The sequence below is a fragment of the Zonotrichia albicollis genome, chromosome 4 (assembly GCF_047830755.1).
Source record: "Zonotrichia albicollis isolate bZonAlb1 chromosome 4, bZonAlb1.hap1, whole genome shotgun sequence".
Lineage (NCBI taxonomy): Eukaryota > Metazoa > Chordata > Aves > Passeriformes > Passerellidae > Zonotrichia > Zonotrichia albicollis.
Genome location: NC_133822.1, coordinates 3,153,572 through 3,177,162, shown reverse-complemented (window position 1 = coordinate 3,177,162; position 23,591 = coordinate 3,153,572). Strand labels below are relative to the sequence as shown.

At 46.9% G+C, this 23,591-nt stretch overlaps 1 protein-coding gene across 6 annotated transcripts in view; it reads right to left on the bottom strand.

The window, feature by feature from the left end:
* The window catches only part of PLXNA4 (plexin A4), a 503,567-nt gene that overhangs the window by 405,872 nt on the left and 74,104 nt on the right, over positions 1 to 23,591 (bottom strand). The gene's annotated exons all lie outside the window — the stretch shown is intronic.

The following is a 23,591-nucleotide window of genomic DNA, read 5'->3' as shown; positions in this document are numbered from 1 at the left end:
CCAACCTGGCATTGAACACTTCCAGGGATGGGATATCCACAACTTGTCTGAGAAACCCGCTCCAGGGCCTCACCACCCTCTGAATAAAGAATTTCTTCCTAATATCTAATCCAAAGCTGCCCTCTGCCAGTATGAAACCATTCCCCTCTGTCCTATCACCATCTGCCCATGGAAAAAAATCCTTCTCTCCTTTTTTATAAGTCCTTTTTAAGTATTGAGAGGCCACTGGAGAAGCCATTCATCATCACAATGATTCCAGGGGAGTTCACCCACCAAGGATATCAACAGCTTCATGAAGGTCATGCTGATTCCAAAGATAAATTAAAAAATGGTTGGGATTATCCACTTCCAGGGTTGAAATCCTCCTCACTGGGATAGGAGATGCTGGGACATCAGACCCAGAAAGACTGAGTGCATCCAGCCCTGGAGATCTGAGTGAGAGCTACTTGAGAATCAAAAACTGAATCAAAACTCACCTTCATTCCCTGGATCTGCCTCTGACTCACTGTCTGACCTTGAGAAAGTCATTTAATCTTTCTGTGCCTCGGGATCTGCATAAAAATAATTATTGTGGCTGATGTTTTATGGGAGAAGACTCCTACCATATAAAACATCTTTCCAAACGCCCTTTTCAAATCCTTCATCAGAAAAAAAATAAAAATCTACAGGGGTCAGAATTGCAGAATCTGATTAAGCCTTTCCCAGTGCCTCAGTGTGTTTGACTAACTCTCAATACATATTATGCTACATTTAAATCAGAATTTGAGACTATGAATTCTACATAAAACCTTCCATCTTACACCCATGGCAGCTTTAAGTTCTGATGACGAATTGTATCTAATTAGTTATTTTGTCATTTGCAAAGATAGCTGGATAATAAATCACTATTTCTAGCTAGAAAACTTTGACTTAGCATCTTCCCTCCTTCTCAATCAACTTTTGAGCCATTCATTAGGTTTTCAACCAGATTTCTTTTTTCAAACCATTGTCAAGCCACCAACATTTTTCATATTAAAATGAAGCTGGAGATTGGGCAGCTATTTTCTTATTTTAGGGGGAAAAAATATTCCCCGATTGCTGTCAGCCAAAACACCATCATATATTCAGCTTAAAGCTTATCTTCTGTAAAATAAACATTACTACAATTTTTCACCATGTTCTGAGCTCTCCACCAGAGAGCCAAGAGAGGGCTTTGTTGACAGCATTGTTCACCAGAACAGATTTTCTGTTTTCTCCCTCTGGTTCTGGTTATCATCTCTGGGGAAGACGGTCAGAAAAAAATGGGAGTTTCTGATCCTTTTTCATGGCCAGCAAAAAGAAGGATCAGAAATGGAATGGAAGACCATTCCTCATCTGGAGTGGTCCTTCCAAGAGCAGCAGTCTTCACCATCCCAATGCAGAGTGCAGAGGAAAATGAATGAAGGGATTGATCCGTTCAGAGGGCTCAGTTTTTCCCTCCCACACCCTTTCTCCTGCTCTCATGGCACAAATAAGGAAGCAGATCTTTTATCTGCCACTCATCCCAAGTGCAGAGACAAAAGTCTTCTGAGTGGAGCCACCACAGCTCAATCAGTGTCACAATTACTTCTGTCACTCACAGATTGCATGATTCCTTCAGATTAAAGAGCTCCTCAGAGCTGAAACTCTAAAACACCTCAGCATCACCTGCTCCTCACAGAGCAGGAACAAAGGAAAGAGTTCATTCAGGAGCTTTGGAAGCTGCAGTGGTGGTTGTTGCTCTTCTTTAATGGACAAAAGAACTCTTCCAGGGCCAAAAAAAAGGTGTTTGGGTGTCACAGACATCTTTTATGAAAAATACTTTCCTTAGGATTTTTCCTCCTGAGAAGCTGGGAGGCCTCAGGAACAAAATGTAAAAATTGATTATCTGCTGCTGTGGAATGCAACAGGTGCATCTGTGATTGGTCTCATGGGGTTGTTTCTAATTAATGGCCAATCACAGCCCAGCTTGCTCAGACTCCCTGTTCGAGCCACAAACCTTTGTTATCATTCTTTCTTTTTCTATTCTTAGCCAGCCTTCTGATGAAATCCTTTCTTCTATTCTTTTAGTGTAGTTTAAATATATTATATATGATAAAATAATAAATCAAGCCTTCTGAAATATGGAGTCAGATCCTCATCTCTTCCCTCATCCTCAGACCCCTGTGAACATGGTCACACTTGGGAATTTGTTTTTGGGTTTTTTTGGCATGACTTATACCTCCAGTTATTTCAAATCAAAATAGTGATGGTATTTTGATTTGAAATATTTGATCAGCTTTCCGATCACAGCTTGGGTTTTCCTCACGGAGTTTCCAGCCAGCAGGATGTTCCCTGCTGCAGCACTGGAGGGTTTCTGGAGGTCTTTGAGGTTCCTCCAAGCAGGGAGCTGTGAAGGACAACCAACACCCAGGCCTGGGGGATGGACCCTTCCCATGCCCTTCACTGCAGGGAAGGTCAGGGTGAGCAGAGACTCGATGTCAGGAGCAGGACTGAGGGAGGTCTGGATGCACTGAGCCTGGCACCGAGCTCCATCACCCCGTGGCAGGAGGATATTCCACCTTCAACTCAGTATCTGCCTAAAAAGGCCACAGGGAGTGTCAGAGGGAGCACGAAGGAATCCAGCAGGAATATCCAGAGCATGCTGATGAATCCCAATGGCCTGACAGGGAGGAAAACTCATGGCCAGGACCATCCTCAGTGATTACAGGAGGTCCCAGGGCACCCAGCAGGGAGAGAAATGCCACAGGAGCTTTGATGGAACATCCTGCTCTGCATGCTCAGCTGTGTCCCTGTGCTGGTCCTGAGCTTCACCATGATAAAAATCACAGAACCATTGTATCCTTTAGGTCAGAAAAGACATTTGAAATCCAACCCAACCATTAAGATGGTTTGGGTTGGAAGGGACCTCAAAAACCATCTCATTCCACTCTCTGTGATGGGCAGGGACACCTTCCACTGTTCCAGGTTGCTCCAAGCTCTGTCCAATCTGGCTTTGAGCACTTCCAAGGATGGGGCAGCCACAGCTTCTCTGGGAAACCTCTGCCAGGACCTCCAAATAATAATGATTTTTTGCCCCTTACATCTAACCTAAACCTTCTCTCTCCCAGCTGAAAGCAATTCCCCCTTGCTCTGCCCCTCCACAGCAGCAGGCAGTTCCCAGCAATCCTACCCTGTTTCTCCAAGTTCAGAAATGAGCCCTGGATTCATTCACACGCACTCAAATCCTGGCATCTTTCACATGCCTGAAGGTTTTGCCATCTCCTGAGATTTCCACTTGAATTACAGCAGCAGTGGGAAAAGAGTGAATGAGTCAGAGGCTGGAGCTCTGCCCTCCTGCCATCCCCTTGAATCACACTCAGATAACCTGAGGAGAGGCTGTGCCTCACTTTGGAACGCACCCAATGTCCCATCCCAAAAAACTCAACTTTCAGAGCAGTGGGAGGAGAAGCCAGAGCCAGCTCAGGCACCAATCCAGCCCTGCTTTCTGCTCTCTCAGCCTGAGAGCTAATGCCAAGCTTGCAGGAGGACGTGAGGGAGCTGCCAGTGGGTGCTTAACATGAAGGGCAGGGTCATAGGGTGGTAAAAGAACATGAGGAGGGGTTTTGGATGGCCCTGAATCCCACAGAAAATGGGCTGAATCCCACTGAAATACCCATGAAATGGGCTGAATCCCACTGAAATGGGCTGAATCCCACTGAAATACTCCTGCAATGGGCTGAATCCCACTGATCCATGGGCAGCCTCACACCCCTTCCACAGGCACTATTATTTATCCTTCAACAGCCCTCAGGGCATCAGTTGTTGAAAAGCTCTGGAGATCTGCAAGGAACACAGAGATTTATCATGAAATCACAGAATGGTTTGGTTTGGAAAGGACCTTCAAGACCATCCATTTCCACCCCCTGCCATGGGCAGGGACACCTTCCATTATTCCAGTCTGCTCAGAGCCCAATCCATCCTGGCCAGGAACATCTCCAGGGATGGGGCAGGCACAACTTCAAGGCTTTGGCCTTGAAACTTTACATTTCAGTGGAACTTTACATTTCAATCCTATGGATCCACCCCTACAAAGGCAAGTGAAGGAGAAATATTCCCATAGGTTGGAATATTTAATTCCATCATAAAGTCACTACAGCTGGAAAATATATCTAAGATCATCCAACCCAACCATCAACAAACACCACCACGCTCCTTTCCTGACAGTTTTCCTGCTCCTTGTCCTGGAACCAAGGGCAGAAAACCCCCAGAGGAGCTGGACTTCATATCCACTCAGATTCTCTCTTTGGTCAGTGGCTCTTTCTGCCCCATGAAGTACTCAGGTGTCATCTTTGTAATGGGAATTTTGGTCAGGGAGACGGGGAGCGGAGAGAAAGCAAGAAGCTGACACTTCTACATGCACCACATTCTAATTGGGGTCAGGGGATGCAACAGTTGGAGAGCAGCAAGTTATTTTCTGCATCACTGGCCTGTCAAAATTATGTTTTTTGCTCAGAAATAAGGAAGGAAAAGGACAGAGTCTGGGAACAGCTCCCTGTCAAGTCACTTCTAGGAAATGTGGAGCGCCAGCAGCTGCCACCCTGAGCTGGGCACAGCAAGGTGCTCCATCCTCATTATCCTGGAGATGGTGTGGAGCTATTTGAACCTCAAATAGCCACAACTGAAGGAGGAAAAGCAATTTGAGGAAAAAAGTCACCCAGAAATCATTTTCACAGGTAGCTTTTGCCCATGAGGTGACACAATCCTGTTGGCATTTGGTGGACTTTGACTTACCAGGAGTGTTTACCCAATTCCCAAGGGCATCAAGGGTGAAGTAATCACCTTTTTTACAGCACCTTTGCACTGTCAAGCAAATTTCCCAATTCCCAAAAAAATCCAGCCACACCTGAGTGCAAAAGCCAAACATTTCTCTCCCTTCCCAGCTCATTCCAGTAGAAAGATCGTGAGCCAGAATCTGGAAAGCTAAAGATCCAGGTTCCAGCTGGTCAATGGTGTGAGCCCAAATCCCCAATAAATCCCCAAATTTCCCTAGTAAATCCCCAAATCCCCAGCTGGAAAAGTCTCTCCCTGATGATAGAACAGCTACAGAATCAACGTGGATGTGGAAGAAGAGAGAGAAGAGCTCTTGTGGTGATCATCTCCAGCTGTGGCTGGAGAGGAGAGAGGGTCTGAAGGGCAGGATTCAAGTGAGGACAGGGACAGAGAGCTAAAATCTGTGAAAAGCATATTTTAAAAACACAAAAACTGTTTTTATCACAGAGCTGGAGAGAAAAACATATAAAATTTGGGCTGTTATCAAAGTTAGAATGGCTGAACTGGGTATTCCAGAGGCAGATATGCCTGAGCACCCTCAGGAGGGATCCCTGCACTGCACTGCCCCACTAAAATGGTTTAGATTGGACACAAACCCTCACAAATCATGCCAAAAGCACAGCTCAGTGTTATCTAAGGCTTCCCTGCTACATCACTGCATAAACCCCCAGTCTGATGCCCTCCCCATGCCAGAGGATGCCCAGTCCCCCACCACAGACCCCACAAGAGCAGCACCCAGCTAGAAACAGCTCCATCCTCAGCACACAAAGAGATGCTCCATGTGCAGAGCCCTTTGTAAGCCTCCCTTCCTCATAAATGAGTGATGAGGCCCCTTTAATTGAATTAATTGTGAATGCTGATCCTAGGGTGAATTATCAATGGAAAGCAGCAGCAGCACAAGCACAGGGTGCTCACACAGCACTGCCTGTCTCTGCTCTCTGGTGTTTCCAAACTATGGGAAAGGAGGGAGAAAAGGGACAGGAGCCCAGTGGGATCCTCAGGAGCTCCTGCAACACCACCTCTCACCTTCTGGAAACCCCCAGAATATCCAGGACGTGTTCAGAAGGTTTCCTGGATGCAAAAATAAAATCCAAAAAATCCCTTCATACGGTGTGTGAAGGTATTGTTTGAAATAATAGATGTGTGTGGGAGAAGAAGAGGCTGCTGCTCCCCAAAAAGACCTCCAGGCACCCCAAACCCACCCAGTCACCCCAGCCAGGTGAGGGGATAGAAACAAAAACTCATGGAATGGTTTGGGTGGGATAATGAAGGATCAGGTACGGCTGAGAGTTTGATCACAGAGTTGTGGGTGCAAAACAAGCTCAGGTCCAATATCTGACCTGCAGAAACATTTACCCTCAATGGAGCAGCATCTGAAAATGGTTTTTAAGCAGCCAGGTCAACCAGCAGCCCCTGAAATATTAAGCATTAAGGTTTTTCCTGCCTCAGCACAAAGGATGCTCCCTGTCTCACAGAAACATCCCATGGAGTGGGATCATGTGGCAGGAGCCAAGCAGCCAAAGCTGCTCCCACCTCTGCTCCTCCCAGCAGGCAGGTGTGAGGAGCCCAGCCATGCAGAGGGAGAGCTGCAGACAGAAATGTGTCAGGCTGTGCTTTATCTCCTCCAGAGCCAGCACAGTTGGAAGGGAGGGAGGAAAAAACAGCACTGTGGTGGAGATAACTGAGATGTGAGCAGCAGTGCAGAAAGCAGGATGGAAGCAGGTGAGAACAATCCACTCCCCTCCTCCCACAAGCACTCTCTCCAGAAAAGATGCCTCATTCCACTGCCACAGAATTCCCCCAGACATCCCCAGGGCTGTTCACTCTGACAGAAGTTTCAGCAGGATTTTACCCATTCAGGTAAAAAACCCCCAAACCCATGATTGTCACAGACATCTTTTATGAAAAATACTTTCCTTAGGATTTTTCCTCCTGAGAAGCTGGGAGGCCTCAGGAACAAAATATAAACAATGATTATCTGCTGCTGTGAAATGCAACAGGCGCATCTGATTGGTCTCATGTTGGTTGTTTCTAATTAATGGCCAATCCCAGCCCAGCTGGCTCAGACAGAGAGCCCGAGCCACAAGCCTTTGTTATCATTCTTTCTTATTCCATTCTTAGCTAGCCATCTGATGAAATCCTTTCTTTTATTCTTTTAGTATAGTTTTAATAGAATATATATAATAAAATAATAAATCAGCCTTCTGAAACATGGAGTCAGATCCTCATCTCTTCCCTAATCCTAAGACCCCTGTGAACACGGTCACACATGATGGTTTCACACAGCCCAGACACACACACAAAAGAAGCTGCTCTGTGTGAAGGTGTTGGCACCTCAGCAGTTCAATCCCTCCCTCTGGGATGGGCTCTCTGTCCTGCAAATTCAACATATCCCACCTTTCCCCCTGGGATTACCTTCCCTCTCCAGTTAATCCTTGGCACAGCCAGCAGCTCATCACCCTCCATGAGCTCCATCCCTGGCAGTGCTGATCAAAGACTGCTCCTGAATTTCCTGAACCAAAGACTGCTCCAGAATTTCCTGGATAGGTTTCCCAGAGAAGCTGTGGCTGCCCCTGGATCCCTGGAATGTCCAAGGCCAGGCTGGATGGGGGTTGGAGCACCCTGGGACAGTGCAAGGTGTCCCTGCCATGGCAGAAGTGGAACAAGATGAACTTTAATGTCCCCTCTAACCCAAACCATTCTGGGATTCTCTGATAATTTCCTTACACCAAGCAGTCACTCAGCCCCAGCCCTCAGTGGCCCATCAAATTTTCTTCAACCATTAATCTAAACCAGAATCTAATCTAAACCAGAGTCTAGCAGTAATCTTCAACCAGGAATCTAAACAAAGAAAACCAAAGCAACTCTCTCAGTCACAAGTTCTAGGGTCAGATTTCGGTGGTACTGAGTCTATCCAAATCTTGCCTCCTGTCTCCAAAAGCAATCAGAGATGACATTTGATGGCACAGGGAGCAGATTGATTTTTCCTCCAGAGCTCAGGAAAACCTCAGCAGACACATAACACCCAAACACCACAGCAAGGAGGAAGGGGATAGGTGATGAAGTTTTACAAATCCAGGCTGGAGGCATTGGTGGAAGTGCAACCAGTGAGTAACTTTGGGTCAGTGTCTTAGGTTGGAAATGGGAGTGTGTGTTCAATCCCCATCTGTCAGACTTGGGACAGTTCTCTCTGTTCATGGGGCAGTTTTTCCTTTATCTCTCCCACAGCCAACCCTCCCTCCAGGAGATCTCTGCTGTCCATGGCCACTGAGTGTCCCTGCCGGGCTGATCCAATCCCAGCATCCCATGGGGAGATGCTCCGCCCAGGGGAGGAGCCAAGCATTCCTACCTGGATCCAATCTGAGCCTGGCACAGCACAGCAGCCTTTGCCCCCTGCATTGCCAGAGGAGCAGCTTTCTGCTGCCCTGCATGGCCAGAGGGAGCCCAGGCCCATCTGCAGCAGCCCTGGAGCTGCAGAGGAAAACTCCCCCCTTGTGCAGGATCCCTGCTGCAGCAGAGCCACAGCTGGCACTGCAGGAGGGCTGAGCCCCCATGGGATGGGGCTGGGACACCCCCCTGACGCACAGGGGGCAGGGACTGCTCTCACTCTGACTATGGGTTGTTCTCCTTTTTTGTACCATTGCATTTGTATTTTTAATTTTCCTATTAAAGAACTGTTATCCCTATTCCCATATCTCTACCTGAGAGCCCCTCAATTTCAAAATTATAATAATTCAGAGGGAGGGGGTTTATTTACATTTTCCATTTCAGGGGAGGCTCCTGCCTTCCTCAGCAGACACCTGGCTTTCCAAACCAGGGCAGACTGCCCCAAATACCCTGACCCACAGGGTGTCAGGTAATTTCTGACTCTGCCAGTGGGTTTTTTTTTTACTATTGCATTTGTATTTTAATTTTCCTAGTAAACTCTTATTCCTATTCCCATATCTTTGCTTAGAACCCCTTAATTTCAAAATTGTAATAATTTGTAGGAAGGGTGTTTAAATTCTCCATTTCTGGGAAGGCTCCTGCCTTCCTTAGCAGACACCTGGCTTTTCAAACCAAGACAGGTCTTGTAAAAAAGGTCCTGCAGCTACAGAGCACTTACTAAGAGTTTAACCCCACATCAAAGACACATCAATCAATTACCTCAGTCTGATCTTTCATTACACAACTGCCATTAATACAGGCAGAAAATTAGTGGCAAGGCTGTTTTTCCAGTCCTTGCACTCTCACTGTGCTCAGCACCACGGCTTCTGGGGAGTGGATTTATTTACTACACCCAGTTTACGACGTGTTTATTCTCATCCGCACTGTGACCTTTGTGGTTGGGAAATTAGCAATTATTAGAAGCAGCTAAAATAATACAAGATAAAATAAAATACCCACAGCATCATTAAGCCGTAATTATGATTGAAATGTGACCTAAAAGGGATTCCTTCTGTGTAAAAACCCTCTCTCTTTAGATGCACAGATATAGATAATATTTAAAAATAAACAGCAACAGATCTCTCTTATCCTCTGGAGGTGTAATTATTCAGAGACATCATCTATACACAGCCACCCCGGGTGTAAATTCCACCATGCAGATACAGTAGGAGGTGTATGCATGAGAAGAAAGTTATAAACTATATTTAAAACATGATCATTACTCAGAGTATTTGACACCTTGAGTATTAAGAGCTACATTTGCAACAAAATCATGTTCTGTTTGCTAATCATTCAAACCCCAGTTTCCTATGAGCTTCCCTTCTCCTCCAAGCAATGGACTCAGCTATCTGAAAGGACCAAGAGATATTTCCTGCTTGTCAATTAAAGGCAAAGCAGAACTGGCTGTACCCAAAATAACAAATAAAATCAGTGCAAATTCCTCTGAGCAAGGGCTGGGTGCTCTGTGCTGACTCAGCTCCCCCAGGACACAGAGCAGAAGGAAAAGCAGCCATCAGAGGAGCACTCAGAAGGAAAACCAAACAAAAAGGCAAAACTAACCTTGTCCTGCACCACAAAATCAGAAGAGGCAGCAGCAGGAGCACATTTTCATATTATCTGCTAATAAATCCCTTCATCACATTTAGGTGCTCTGTGTGAGGTGAGCACACGTCTCTATCAAATATTCCTAGTGGAAGCGTTTGCAGAAAAGACATGCTCAATGCACTGGTTTTGCTGCTTTTTATGAAAAAAAAAAAACATGGGAGAGGCAATTTTTAAGCATCACTCCAAAGCTGGAGTCACTTCCCATCACAGCAAACAGGGAAGACTCAGGTTGGACTTGATGACCTTGGAGTCAGGAGGAATTTCTTCATGGAAAGAAGAAATTCCAGTCAAACACTGTAATGGGCTGCACAAGGAGGGATTGGTGTCCCCATCCCCAGAAGTGCCCAAGGAATTTCTGGAGGATGCACTCAGTGCTCTGCTTTAACTGAAAAGGTGGCCACAGTTTGGACTTGATGACCTTGGAGGTCTTTCCCAACCCCGGTGATTCTGGGACAATGGTTCTGTGGCTTTGGGGCTGGGCTTGTACTCCCAAAGGAGCAGCTGCACCCCACAGACACCTTGCACAAGGCAGCATTTGGGCATCCTGAGCTCACCAGCTTTGTGCACACAGATGAAAATCCTCTTCTTGTCTGGGGTGATCTTCTCTCCCGACACCGAGCCAAAAAGTGCCTTTGGCCCAGCCCTAGGATGTCACCTCTGGGCTCCAGCAAGGAAATCTGGCGGAGGAGGCACCTTCCTGGGCCTCAGTTTAGGTCCAGTTCCTGGGCCTCAGTTTAGGCCCAGTTCCTGGGTCTGAGTTTACGTCCAGTTCCTGGGCCTCAGTTTAGGCCCAGTTCCTGTGTCCAGTTCCCAGGTCTGAGTTTAGGCCCAGCTGATCCCACCTCTCCCTCACCAGCAGTGAGGATCCCTTGGGCTGAGCCAAGCAGAAAGAATGAAGCCAAGAATGGACCAAGAAGAAAATCATGAAGGCAAGGATGGAGCCTTCATGGTTTGCAGTCAGAACCACACGAGGGATGACATGGCAGGGACAGGGATTTGACCCAAAATTCCCTTTCCAGTCCAGCTCGATACAGGAGCTCTGCTCCCTGACCCTTCAACAAGTCCTGATGTAGCAGTCAGAAAAGTTCTCCTAATCCAGAGCAGGTCACATTTTGGAGAGGACATTGATCTACCTCCTTCCTTGACCTGCTGTGGTTTGAATTGAAGCCAAGGAAGGAATCAGGAACTGATCCAGCAGCTCTGGGAACGAAGCAGAGTGAGAGTTTTGTTTTTCATTACAAAGCCCCAACTGTGCAGAAATAACTGCAGAGAGGTGACTGGCAATGACCCTCTGGGGACAGCATGAATGAAATCATGGTGACAAGGGGCTCAGAGACAGAGGGAGAATGGGATAAAATGCAAAAATATCCAGCTGATGCATTAGAGGCTGAGAGCAAAGTGTGGCTGTCCTCACTGGCACAGAGACATCCCTGAGACTGAGAACTCCTGGCCTTCAGGAATCAAAAAGCACCAGCAGTTGAGTAGAAGGGGAGCTGAGATGTTCCCAGGAAGAGGAAGGTGCTCCCCATTGTGCAAAGATGGTTTTGGGAAATTTCACCCCAACATCACAGTTCTTACATCTCCTAGGAAAATCACATAAAAAAATAAAATAATTACAGGGCCATGTGTGTTTGGTGGCAATGAATGAGTAGAGTGTCTGCTCTACCCTTTTAAATTTCTTTCTTGTAGTGGGAGAACCTTCAGGAGGAGCCTTGGGCAATGGGATGCTGTGATGGCAGAGACTTTGAGGAGACACAAAACTCTGCCATGAACTCTGTGGGTTGAGGATGTTTTATTTGAGGTAAAAAATCTCTTAGACATCAGAATATCAGGATAGGGCACCAAAATTGAAAAATAAAGACAGCCACGGCTGGGGAACCACAAGACCAGTGAAGACTCCTGAAGAAATGTGGGATCAACGAGGGTATAGAAATAAAGAGGGTATAAAATGCCACTACAAGGCACTCTGGAGGCTGTTTGAGCACCAAGCCTGCTTTCCCTGCCCGTGCACACCCTGAGCTCTGCTTCCCTCCTAACTTATTCATGATGTTCTGGCAGGCTTGCCAAGCTCACCCCAACACAGCTCATGCAAAAAACAAAAGCTGGGAGCATTACAAAGGGCATTTCCCCAGCGAGGCAGAGGGAGGAGGGAGCCCACAGAGCTTTTCCAGGGAGCTGCAAGGGGCAGGGAGGGAAGGTTGTGAACTTCTGGGAAGCCAGGGCCTCCCACAGGGATGCAGAGTCAGCTCCAAGGAGCAGGGTTTGAAGCAGAGCCACTGCGGGGAGCTGTTTCCAATTGGGACTCAAAAAAACAGGGAAAGGAATTCTATAATCAAGCTGCAGCCCTTCCACCTCTGTTACCCCTCCTCACAGGCACTCTCGGGCTGAAAAAATACAAATTGGCTCTCAGCAGCTTCCCTGGAAAAATAAAAAGTCGGTTTATTTTGAATGGACTCTGGCCACTGTCTCCTGGTTATTGCTAGCACGTGGACAGAGTTTGCACCCTCCAGATATCCATGGAAGAGGCAGGAGGAGTGTGGTCACCTCCCTAACACCACAGGGCTCGTGTTCAGGCTGGAAAGGAAACAGTCATGGAGACTCACTCATCCAGGCTTTGCTAATTCCCCACTATTTTTAATGCTGTTGTCAACCCTGGGAGATGTTCCCTCATGTCAGCACTGCAAGGAGGAGATACAGCAAATGTGATAATGCCAGATGCTGCTGATAAGGGAGGGAAAAGAGGCAGGTAGGGCTGCTTGCTCCCCTCCAGGGAGGAGAAGTGAGATAAAAACCACAGCTCAGAGCAGCCTGGTACCTTCCCTGTGAGGATCCTGATTCCATCTAACAGAGATTCTCTCCTCCTGCCATTCAGAAATGCTCAACACTGACTTGCAGGACCCCAAAAATATCTCCTGGACCTTCAAGAGGGCACATCCCAAAAAGAGCCTGTTTCTGCACAGAATTGTGTTCATTTTTAATATTATTAACAATAAATGGGTTTGGCTCAAGGCGAACACACAAACTACAGAGGTGTAAAACCTTGAAGAATATTCCCTTTAGTCCTTCCTAACATCATCCTGCAATATATAATTCAGGCTCTTGCTGCATTTCATTCCCTGCAGGCTCTGCCCTGAGGGGAAAATGAGGATGAAGAGGATGAAGCCAGAGCCCTGTGGCCAAGGGCAGCGATGGGTCAGGGCCAGCTCCTGACCCTGGGCTGAAATCCAGCCCTGCTGCAGGGCAGGGGAGCAGGTGATGGAAACCCAAGCTGGGCTCCAGCTGCCCCAGCTGCTATAAATAACACCCTGATGGCTCTCAGGGAAAGCCAGGGCAACAAACACAGCGAGCAGAGCACCCCACACTCGTGGGGCAGGGCATGGCAAATCCCAACCCTGGGAAACACATCTCAGCTCTTGGGCAGGCTGGGGAGAATGATAATTCTTGGGTTTGGTGGGGAAAATTCAGGGATTTCAGGGAATCTCTGAAAGATGTGGCCCCTTGTGAGACTCAGCTGGAGAACCACACACAGCTCTCAGGACATGGACCTGTCAGAGACGGTCCAGAGGAGGCCATGGAGATGCTCCAAGGGCTGGAGCTCCTCTGCTGTGTCCAGCCTGGAGAAGAGGAGGCTCCAGGGAGACCTCAGAGCCCCTTCCAGGGACTAAAGGAAGCTTTTAGAAAAGAGAAAAAATAACTTTTTACACAGGCAGGTCCTGGCACAGGGTGCCCAGAGAAGCTGTGGCTGCCCCTGGATCCCTGGAAGTGTCCAAGGCCAGGTTGGACAGGGCTTGGAGCAACCTGGGATGGTGGAAGGTGTCCCTGCCATGGCAGGAGGTGGAATTTGATGATCTTTAAGGTCCCTTCCAACCCAAACCATTCTGTGGTTCCATAATCCTAATCTGGCTCTATAATAAATTATTTAACTCCTTTCCATCTCAGGTTGGACAGGTTGGACCATGCTTGGAGCAACCTGAGATAGTGGAAGGTGTCCCTGCCATGGCAAGGGGTTGGAACTGGATGATCCCGAAGGTCCCTTCCAACCCAAACCATTCTGTGGTTCCGTAATCCTAACCTGGCTCTATCAATCATTTAACTCCTTTGCATCCCCAGCCAAGGGAATGGATTTCTTGTATTTCCAGTATTTCCTGAATATCCAGTATTTCCTGTATTTCCAGTAATTCCTGCCTTTGGCAAATTGAGAAATCCAAGGAGGAAGGTCCCTTCAAAACTCAAATTGTGTTTTTTCCAGGCCACCCTCACACCCACCTGCTCACAGCAGCCATGGCAAACACTGACCAAGCTACAAATCATGGAAGGGAGAGTGTGAATTTTGCAGCTTCCAGCTTCTCATGTGCCTCCTGCCTGGCCCACCCTGGACATGCCAGCAAGGTTCAACATTGCTCCCATTTGAAATCAAGTCTCCCCACGTCATTTAAAAATACCCCTCTCTCATGCCAACAATAACTCTGTGCCACGCCACGCTGGCTCTGTATTTATAGCCATGATTTCTTCATGCCACACCTCCCAACAGCACATCCAGCCCCATAAAAAGGGATTTTGTTGTTTTAACCCTCATTTCTGGCCAGGAGTGAGCTCCAGCCCCAAAACCACACGTCCACATCAGCACTGAATTTCCCCAGCAGCAATGACAAGGCAAAGCCTCCCGAGGGTAAACACAAAGCTACAACCACTTCCATTTGAGCCATAATTGAAAATCAATAGGATTGGTAGCTGGAATGTTCATGTGCTTAAAGCAGAGCTCTGGGAGTCCAGCAGGAGTGATTTCTCCTCCCAGCCATGACCATAAGGAGAGATATTTTTTAGTTCTCTCAGCTCGTGATCCAGCACCAGTAAAATGGAGATAATCCAGTGTTGGGTTGGAATGCACCAGAGCTTCAAAAGTGCTGAGGCAGAGAGGTGCTGGGACACGATCACAGAGGAGTTATTTTTAAATATATTGCAGCGAGAGGCAGTGAGGGATGCCGAGCCTCCCTCCTTTTTTATTTTTTTAGGACCATCAAAGAAAACTGTGCATCAGCAATCCCTGCTCCACCTGACTGATGCCAAGGAGCAGCAGTGCCAGGACACCCCAACTGAGCTCAGCATGCCAGTGCTGCCTTAGGTGGAATTACAGATCAAATATCCTCATTTGGGATGGATCCATAGGGATCATCCAGTCCAGTTCCTGGCCCCAAAGAGGACTACACAAAATATCCCACACTGTGCAGGAGAGCATTGCCCAAACATTCCTGGAGCTCTGGCAGCCTTGGGGCCCAAACATCCTCTGGATGAAGCACCTTTTCATGATATTCAGCCCAAACCTTCCTGTCAACAGAGGCAGCCCATCCTTGCTATCAAAATAATGGACTTTTTTACATTCCCTGACCTCTGGCACCTGGAGCCCCAGGAATGGCACTGCCTCTTTATGGATATTGCCAGCAGGCTCTGGAAAGAAGGGATTCATTTCACTAACAGGGTGAAAGACCATTGTGGAAGCGAAGGGGAAGGAAGGTGTAGTTACTGATTTATCCTAAGTCAGGATGTATGACAAGAGGAGAGGATAAAGGTGCCACCAGTTACATTATCTTTAAATCCATCAATCAATCAATCAATCAACCAAAAATCAATCTGATCCCCCCCTCATCTGCAGAGAATTCTACTATGCACTGCTCCAAGAACAGGGGTTTATCCAAACCAGTGCTCCAGTGGGAGCAGAGCTATCCCAGATCAGGGGGATTTGCTGAACATGACACGGTGTCCTGGATTGTAAAATAAATGTATATTCTATTTGCTATCTGTCAGAGCTGGGGCAGTTCTCTCTGTCCATGGGGCAGTTTTTTCTTTATCTCTCCCACAGCCAACCCTCCCTCCAGATCTCTGCTGTCCATGGCCACTGAGTGTCCCTGCAGGGCTGATCCAATCCCAGCATCCCATGGGGAGATGCTCCGCCCAGGGGAGGAGCCAAGCATTCCTACCTGGATCCAATCTGAGCCTGGCACAGCGCAGCAGCCTTTGCCCCCTGCATTGCCAGAGGAGCAGCTTTCTGCTGCCCTGCATGGCCAGAGGGAGCCCAGGCCCATCTGCAGCAGCCCTGGAGCTGCAGAGGAAAACTCCCCCCTTGTGCAGGATCCCTGCTGCAGCAGAGCCACAGCTGGCACTGCAGGAGGGCTGAGCCCCCATGGGATGGGGCTGGGACACCCCCCTGACACACAGGGGGCAGGGACTGCTCTCACTCTGTGAGTTGTTTTTTTGTTATTTGTATTATTGCATTCATATTTTTGATTTTCCTATTAAAGAACTTTCCTATTCCCATATCTTTTCCTAGTAAAGAACTATTCCCATCCCCATATATTTCCCTAATAAAGAACTGTTATTCCTACTCCCATATCTTTGCCTGAGAGCCTCTTAATTTCAAAATTATAACAATTTATAGAGGGAGGGGGTTTAAATTTTCCATTTCTGGGAGGCTCCTGCCTTCCATAGCAGACACCTGGCATTCCAAACCAAGACACATGAGAACTTCTGTCCTGCTAAGATAAATCAGCAGGGACAGCATCTCATTTCTTTACTACAGCCCAAGCAGCTCAACTCCTGTGGCACTCAGGGTTTGTGCCTGAGCTGCTTCACTTCTGCCCTTCAGCTCCCAAGCAGCTCCAAACTTGTGCCAGCCAGGATCAGGAGCACAAACCCTGTAGCCTTGGTGGAAACCCTCCTTTTTCCCAGACCCTCCTTTTTCCCAGCCCAGCTCAGAGGTGTCATTAAGAATCCAATCAATGTGACGTCACAGGTGTAATTGAATTATGTGTATGCTCAGCAGACCCTTTTCCACTTGGTATCCCCATTGGCTAATGTTGAATTATGATGGATCATACACAGGGATATGTGAAACATGCATGAATAACCCAAGCATGCATTTTTAATGATACGATCCTGATAACTTCCCCCCCTAACAAAATCAAAATGAATTAAACACAAGTAGCTGTCAGTGGCCTTAAAGAAAAAAAAAGGAAAGAAACCCTCATCATTTAAATGGCAACATGAAATGTTCCCTGAATTGCAGGGTGACTGGGACCGTTTGTTGCAATGATTCCAATTAACATATCTATCTATATTTAAAGTTTCCAGGGCAAGAAGAAAGAGCAGCTTGGGTGATATTCTGGGTAGGGAAAGAAAGGTGAGGATAATGGATGGCTGGGAGTGAATAGGGCTGAAATGAATGGGGTAATTCAGATGAATGCTCTGACAATGGCTGGATAATCCCCCAGAAGAGCACGTCCCCAGATATAGGACAGAGCTTGCAGGCTGGTGACATTCATTAAAATAAAATAAGGGTGAAACCTGCAAACCCAACAGTCAGAAATGATCCGAGTCAGGCAGAGGCCACTGGACTCCAGGGGTCTGGCTAGAGACTCTGCAGTGGCTGAGTTAATGGGAACATCCCAGAGGAATGGTTTGGCTGCAGTGGCTTTGCTTTGGGGCATGGGGGATTTCTTGGGGTCACTTCCATACCTGTATTCCCTGATTCAACTCATCTGAATCAAAGAAGGAATCACTTGCAGGAATGTTCTGGCATCTTGGATTTGCATCTGAATTATGACTGAGCTCTTCCAGCTCCAGCCTAGACCCATCTTGCCCATCCCTGGACATGTCTAAGGCCAGGCTGGATGAGGCTTGGAGCACCGGGCACAGTGGGAGATGTGCTTGGAACTGGATGATTTTAACATCCCTCCCAACCCAACATTGCCCCAGGTCTGTGTGTCTGCATCTGTTCACAGCCATCCAGATAATATTTTACCTTCCACCACAGCAATTTATCAATATCGTTTACATAACAAGCTCTCATGAGCACTCTGCCCTGGCTTATAGCTCCAGCTACCTGGGGTAACACAATTCTGATTTCTGAATCCCTGGAAAAAATGGGCAGCAGCTCTGCCAAAAAAAAAAAAATTGAAAAAAAAATCCAATTTTTTCCAATTTTTAAAGGTAAGTCCTTGAGGACTTCTGGACTTCTAAAGATTTTTGAGTCATAAAGGAGAAAAATTTGTTCCCACTCTGCAGATGAGGAGTTTCTGTGTGTTCAGTGAAAATCAAACATTTATTTCTGGTTGCAGATTTGGGATAAAGCAGTGTCACAGACCTTGTTCCTAATTGCAGACAGGCTGGACACGGTGGCAGAGGCTGGAGCTGCCAGAGATCCCAGGATATGTCTCATAACAAGCTCATTAGCTCCAACATCAGCCCCTCTGTTCCTCAAAAACTGACCCAGGGCTCTCTCAGGATTTGTGCTGGAGCAGCAAATCTGCTGGAAATCTCCTGTGGAGGGGAAGTCAATACACTTCATAACAGATGAGTGTCCTTTGCAATGAATAAAGAGTTAAATAAATAAATGGGAGATGTTTATCTCCTCTGAGTGTGTCTGTCATGCCTTTCTTGCCTTTTAACAAGAATTTGGCACACCAAGCGCCACCAGCACATCCTGAGGATGTTGGGACCAAGGGTAAAACACAGTTTAGGGCAGAAATGGGGTCAGGGAAAAAACCCTCTTCCCAAAGTGCAGCAGAATAACTTGTTAAGGACAACTGCTGTGATTAAGGGAATAATTTTGCTGTCAGCCCAAGGACCTTGCGGTTTATCCCTGTTGTGCAGCTTGGTGCAAACCCAGAGTTTCTGCTGTGATTTCCCCCATGGAGCCACCCCTGCAGCAAGTCAGGAAGGGAATTATGTGGCTCTCCCCTTAAGGACTGGAGTTTTTATAAAGAAAATAGGCAAATATCTCCAAGATATACCCACAAATGATGCTTTGAATGCCACTGACTGTACACACAAGGACATCCTGGCTAGGAGGTGATGTGAACCACTCTCAAAATTAAATATCTGCCTCTTTTCAAGGTAAATCCACTTTAGCTCAGAGCCTGAATGGTTTTGCTCCCTCTGCAACTCAGAGACAGTTCCAGTTCCACACCTATCAGCAGAGCTGGGAGGATAAATACATTTATTGATTTGATCTGCTGGGCAGCCAAATCCTACAGCTGGAGAATCAGAGTGGCACCTTTAGCAGCAGCTACAACTCCCAACAGACACAACCATGGTTTGGTTGGAGCACCAAAACTTCACTTCTCTTCAAAAAAATCAGTAGAGAATTTTTTAGGCAACTGGCATTTATCAGGAGACGAAGACTGGGAAAAGACACTTTGATTTCTAACAATCCACGCATTCTGAAACATCAGCATTTCTGATGCAGCAAGAGCTCAGAGCTCAAAGTCACATCGGAGTTTTCCTGACCATGGCTTTGAGTTTGTTTGAGTTTGTTTGAGAGTGGAAACACCATCCCTTGAAGGGATCATTGGTGACCAGAGCTGGGAACTTCTCTTCGCAGATAAATAATCCCTTAAAAACTGACTTACACCAAAAAAACTCAGACTGAGGTGGGTTTTTTCCACTTTCTTCTTTACACTGCCTGCTCTGCTGTATGTAAATTCTAAATCGTGGCATAAATTAGAGACAGAGCCTTTTTTCAGTTTAAAGAGAACCAGTTCATCTTTTATGAAGAAAAACCTGAACGAAAAATGCTTCAGCTTTGTTAAATTTCAGAACTCAAATCACTTCATAAAAAGCTGCTCAGAGATGGCACATCACTGGGAGATATTTAAATGCAGACAGCAGGTTTTTGACTGCTCCAGGGAAACCTTCCTGTTGAGCAGAACGAGGGCCACAGGGTTAAAACACAGCCATCATAACATTTATTGCTTCATTTTTGTGAAGTCATTAACCACAGGAGGACCCCAGATGTGCCACAGCTCTGGCAGCTGGAGTGAAATCCAATCCCCACATCAGAACCTAATTTATGGCCAACCTGTTGGGAGGGGGGTGAGGAAATCAGGAATACTCAGGGAGCTGGGGAAAACCTGGTGTTGACAGAGCTCAGCCCAAGCCCTTTCACAAACACACAGGGGAGGAGCCCCCACTCCCACCAGGGAATTTTTGCACGTGGAAATTTCTTCATCTGAAAGCAGCTGAAGCCCACGGCAGCACCCAGCTTTGAACTCCGGGCTCAGCAGCCTGGGAAGCATCAGGATGGAATCAAAGGGTGGCTGTGTGTTCAGGACAGGCTCATTGCAAGTGACAGCCCATTCCCCTGAAGAGCTCGGGGAGGAGCAGGGCAGGGATGGGGAGAGGGGAGTGATTTGCCCGAGGTCATGCTGCAATCACAACAGAGCCAGGAATAGATCAAGGCTTCCTGCTCTGCCATGATGTCACACTGAGTTGTTTCTGACCATTCCTTGTTGTATTTGTGGAGTTCCCAGATGAAGGGAGGAATGATGAATCTGACTCCATGTTCTTAAAAGGCTAATTTATTATTTTATGATACTATATTACATTAAGAATGCTATACTAAACTATACTAAAGAATACAGAAAGGATACAGACAGAAGGCTAAAACATAATAATGAAAAATTGTGATCCTTGCAGAGTCCTGACACAGCTTGGCACTGATTGGCCATTGAGTCCAAACAATTCACATGAAACCAATGAAACAATCAGCTGTTGGATAAACAATCTCCAACCACATTCCAAAGCAGCAAAACACAAGAGAAGCAAATGAGATAATACTGTTTTCCTTTTTCTCTAAAGCTACTCAGCTTCCCAGGAGAAGAATCCTGGGCAAGGGGATTTTTCCAGAAAATGTGATAATGACAATTCCTCATCCTCTCCACATCACCCCCTAACCCAAGCTGGCCTTTCCCATCCACTCCTTCTATGGAATTTGCTCCTCTCCACACTCACCCCTTTCAGGGTCTGCTCCAGTTACTTGTGCCCTTTTGATTGCAAGTTCCTGGGTGTCAGGGCCTCCTGTAAGTGCAACCATGCACCTGAAAGTATCTTGATTTCATCTTTGCATGCCTAAATACTTCCTTGCTTCTTAAATCCACCCCATCCTGCCAGCTCCAGTCTCCAAATCACGTGGAAGTACTTTGGGCATTCCAAAATACCCTCAAGCGTGCTGTGCCACCCAAAGCATCCCGTGGTGCTGCTGCTGATGCCTTGAGAAGGCTGACCGAGAGCAGAGGCTGGGCAGAGTTCCAGAATAAAGTAGGGATTTATTCAAAGGATCTCCTCCATGGATGCACCTTGGGCAGCACCAGAGCCCAGCCAGGGCTGCACCCAAGATGAACCAAAATGGCCCCAAAATGCACGAGCACTCCCGGGGTCTCTCCCTGGGATCAGTTCTGCTCCATTTGCCCCTTGCAGTTCATTGTCCCATTCCAGCTTCAGCCCAGGCAGTCCCACCCTGCTTGTTTTTCTCTCTCCAGCCCACGGGGTTTGTGCTCCTGGGCTGAGATTTGGGGCATTTGTCCTTGGTGCCCAGCTGGAGCAGGAATTGTTTTGTCTCCCTGCTCTGTGCACAGAGCTCACCATCCCATAATGTGAAGCTCAGAACTGCACACTAAAGCAGCACAGAATGTGAAACATATAAAAGCTAAACCTGAGGCATCAAAACTCATCTGTGAGTGTCAGATGTGTGATCCCAAGGGGATCCCAGCCTCCTCCCTTGACTCACAGGCAGTACCCGTGCTCACTGCAGGTGCCATAAATCCTGCAGGCTTCCTTTCCCTTCTAAGCAAGACTAAAGGTTTTTCCCTCAGCGTTGAGCAGTTTAGGGCGAGTTTGTGATGGCATCAAAAGGAATCCATGGATTAGGGGGTGCTGATGTGCCAGGTCTGTTCCAGCCCCTTTTCCCCCCTAAATCACCTGAGTTGAAGTTGCAGCCCAGTGTCCCTACTCTCGAGCCACCTCCTCTATATTCTTTGCCTGGCCCAGGTAGGAGACCCTGACCTTCACAGAAAAGTTTCAATTCCACCTGCAGTAGAATGAAGAAAACAGGAAGGACCAAAAGAAATGGCCCCATCTGAACATGTTAATCAGATTTCCAGCAGGAAAACCCTGCATGAAATAACCCAGCACTGAGCTTTTCCATTATCATAATGTTGGAGCACCTCACGACCACCAGCTGTTGATGAGACCCTTATCAGAGCAGAGAAACACCATTACTGTCACTTACAGCCAGGGAACAGAGAAATAAGGGATGTTCACATCTGAACAAGTTGTCCTTAGCTCTCCTAAGCTCTAATGGAGACAAAAAGAACTTTTTTTGACATAATTCACCTGCCCTGCTTTAGGGCAGTCTCATTCCCTTGCAGAATGAGATGAGCTGTGTGCTGAAAGATCTGATTTCTCTCCTTGGAGTGGGAATGAAGCTGACAGAACTTCCTGGGAATGGAGATTTCCCCATTTAATGAGCTGAAACCCCACTCTGCAAAAGCTAGGTCCATAAAAGTCAGTAGCAAAGCAGGAAGTGAGTTCAGTATTCTTATATTTTAGTCTGATCAAACTGTAGATGGACATCAAAGGTGAACAGAGCCAAAGGGTCACCCCAGAAGTAAAATATTGTGGGGGCTTGAAGGAAGCTCCTTATGGGTAAGGAACAGAGGGGATGGAGGAGGGAGAACTGGAATATATCCTAAAAAGCAAGTTCAAAGGACATTGAGGCGAGGTGATTAGTGGAAGAAAGGGGAGAGATGACAGAACAGCAGAGCTGGGGATCACAATGCTCACAAAACACTGCAGATGTGAGGATGATCCACAAGGAGCACACACTGACTGTCCCAGTGATTGTATATGGGAAAAATCTTGCTAAGACACCATCCCCACTGCAGATATTGTAAAGGAGAAACTCAGTCCTGCCCCAAACATCATCTTCCCACCCTGGTCTTCATTTTAGTAACTGCAAGATAAACAGGGAGAGCAGACAGACAAGCCTGAGATCATCCAGAGATCACCCATGGAACAAACTGGGAGCAGATCTCACCTCAGCCTGAAACCCTGAGAGGTAAATTTTGGGCAGTTTGGCTCCAATTCCACATTTTGCAGCTTATTTTTATTAAAAAAATTAAAAAAGAGAAGTAGATTTAGGAGGTGACAAAGCTGACCTGGAGGGAGGAACTGCAAGGTGGCCACCAGCACCTTTCCATCAGGAGAGTGGAAACAACAAAAAGCAAGAGCCATCAAAGTGCAGTTAATGAAATCACCTGCCACAGAGAATTGACAAAACATAGAAAATAAGTCACTGCAGAGTCTGCCAGAGCATCCCTGGCATGGACAAGGGGATATATTTAGTGCCAGTGATCTCATCTTTCCTAGCAGTGAGGAGAAGGGCAGCACTGCCGTGGCAATGTCAGGGAGGGCTTGCACAGGGAAGAGCCTGAGATTGCCTTAACAGGGTAGGAAGCAGCACAGAAGCTCCACTACAGGGCAGGGGCTGCAAAATAAGCAAGGTTAAAACCCCCAGGGGGAAAAAATAACCCCACAGAATATCAATGTTGGTTAACAAAAAATGACAGAATCTGTGTAATGACTTTGGGGGTGTTCAGCTCCTGTTGCCCAGAGCTTTTCTGGAGGGGTTGAGCTCAGATCTCCCTTGCCAGGTACCCTGGTTCAAGCTCAAGATTAACCCTTTTTTTAACAGAAGGGCATAAAACACCTTGGTGAACAGCCCTGCACCTGCACTTCCACCCATTGTACTGACAATTTGTTAAGGCAGAGCATTGGAATATTAATTACAACAGATCTACCAATCTCCTACCCTCCATCTCTCTGCCAGTCCCTTAAGAAGAACCAGATTCCTCTAAAACTGAGAGGTTGTCTTAAAAATCACAAATTAACAATCAATTCTCAGCTTTTGTTTGCTATTA